The 2,338-nt window shown below is 39.1% G+C and overlaps 1 pseudogene; it reads left to right on the top strand.

The window, feature by feature from the left end:
* Positions 1 to 967: 967 nt before the first annotated feature.
* On the top strand, positions 968 to 2,106 carry LOC131061961 (phospholipid--sterol O-acyltransferase-like; annotated as a pseudogene).
* The last annotated feature ends 232 nt before the right edge of the window (positions 2,107 to 2,338 follow it).

Raw genomic sequence — 2,338 nt, 5'->3', positions numbered from 1 at the left:
TGGTATAAATGAAAAGCTATGTTTCAAATTTCAAGCCTCTGCCAATCTGTTTAGTCGGTTTTCAAAAGGGTTCATTTAGCCATCGTTTTCAGTTATCCGTACTTTCAGTGCTATATCAGTTTAAGTAGCTATTTTTATGAGTGCACCATTTGCATCCAGTAAGGATTTTGGTCAAACTGAGAATTCAAAGATTTAGTATGTACTTCAAGGTACCTGTGTTTCAAATTTGAGGGTCTATGGAGGTCGTTTGATATTTTTGAGAAAGGCATCATGTGTTGCCAGAACATTGACTTCATCAGGTCCGCAGTGTCGACAAAGCCAGTTGGTCATTTTTGCCAACTAATATCTCTTCGCTTGGGACTCGTCTTGAGAAACTTCTTAGTAGTGTTCATGCTTGTATATTAGAGTACACCCCTGTCAGATGGCAAGCTCCAGAAAGGTGTTTTGACTGGCTTGAAAAATACGTCTTCGCGATTAAATGCGAAAATGTGGCGTAATTACCCGAAGGTTGCAAAATTTAGTCTGATGATCCGAAAATGATGCCGATCGATTCCAAAGGTATGGGTAAGGTACCTAAAGCATTTCAGAGGTCAGTTGCATGAAAACAAAAAAATTTTTAGTCGGACCCACTTTGGGGCCTGACCTGGCTCATGCCCGTGCATTGATTTTACTGGCGACTTGGTTCACTGAGAGAATTTCGTATTTTTTAGATGGTTGTTCATTGTGAAAAGAAGATGTATGCTCACTTGGTGTAACCTGTAATTGAATGGATTGGTAATGTATAAATCCAGTGCAAGAAAACTGGATTGAAGGCAAACGTATCTTACAAAGGAAAATCCTTCTTTGGTCTCAAGGGATCCAACACTAGAATCTATGGAAGTATCTCAAGATGTACTTTGTGAGCTACATGGAGATTGGCGTGGAGGATATTCTGCTCATGAGTGTGCAGGATAGGGAATGACAATTCATTTCTGTTGTAAATTGTTGGCTAAAGTGCATGAGGCTTGATCCATATAATCAAACAGACAATCTAGAATGCAAGTCACGACCAGATGCTGGCCTATCTACTATTATAGAGCTTGATCCTGGTTACATAACAGGTCCACTATCTTTAGTTTGGAGAGAATGGGTTAAATGGTGTGTTGAATTTGGAATTGATGCAAATGCTATTTTGGTTGTTCCATATGATTGGAGGCTATCAACTTCAATGCTTGAAGAACGAGATTTGTATTTTCATAAACTGAAGTTGACTTTTGAAACAACACTGAAGCGTTGTGGAGGTCCATCATTGGTGTTTGCACATTCGATGGGAAACAATGTCTTCCATTATTTTTTGGAATGGCTGAAGCTCAAAATAGCTCCCAAGCTCTATAACCAATAGTTGGACGATCATATCCATGCTTACTTTGTTGTTGGAGCCCCTTTTCTTGGAGCAGTAGAGACCATAAAAGCAACATTGTCTAGTGTTACATTTGGGCTTCCTGTCCTAGAGGGAACATCCTGCCTAATGTGCAATTCATGTGGATCATCGCTATGGATGTTGCCCTTCTCAGAACACTATAGTAGAGACCACATATTGCAAGAGTTTTTCTTGACAGAATAAAGAGAGAAGGCTATAATGTCCATTGCGATGAGAAGGAATACACATCAAATTTCTTTGGGTGGCCTGTGGACCTTGTAAACATTGAAATTCCAGTTTCACCAGATGCTGCATACCCTAGAATTTCAAAAGAAGCTGAGGCTATAACTTCATCTTTTGAGTGTGGCATTCCTTCACAACAATCCTTTTCTACACGTGAGGTGGTAGATGGTACATTTTTTAATGAGATTTGTGATATTGATCCAAATAGCAAAACTGTTCTTCATCAACTTCACAAGTTTTATCGCAACTATTCTGTGTTAAATTCACTTACTCCAAGGGATAACCGTTTCAAATACATTACATTTTATGAAGATAGAGAAAGCATTCCTGGAAAAAGAACAGCAGTGTGGGAGCTTGATAAAGTGAACCACAAGAATCTTGTTCAATCACCGGTGATAATGAGAGAACTTTGGCTGGAGATGTGGCATAGCTTTCATCCTACCACAAAAACAAAATTTGTATAAAAAGCTAAACGGGGGCAAACTGGAATGAAGAACATTGTGTTGGCAAGTATATAGAGTCTCCATAAAATAGCATCTGGCAAGCATACATCTCTGCACAATGGAGAAGAAGGACACTAAAATCCCAAACAAATGCATTGCCAGCCATTAAAACTTAGAAAAACTTGCATTACCAGGCAAATGTATTTGTCCCACATTGGCTGGGCGGGCATGTATTTTGGTATTTATAAGCAAA

This window comes from Cryptomeria japonica, chromosome 2 (genome assembly GCF_030272615.1).
Source record: "Cryptomeria japonica chromosome 2, Sugi_1.0, whole genome shotgun sequence".
In the NCBI taxonomy this organism is placed as follows: domain Eukaryota; kingdom Viridiplantae; phylum Streptophyta; class Pinopsida; order Cupressales; family Cupressaceae; genus Cryptomeria; species Cryptomeria japonica.
This window is presented reverse-complemented; position numbering and strand designations above follow the sequence as displayed.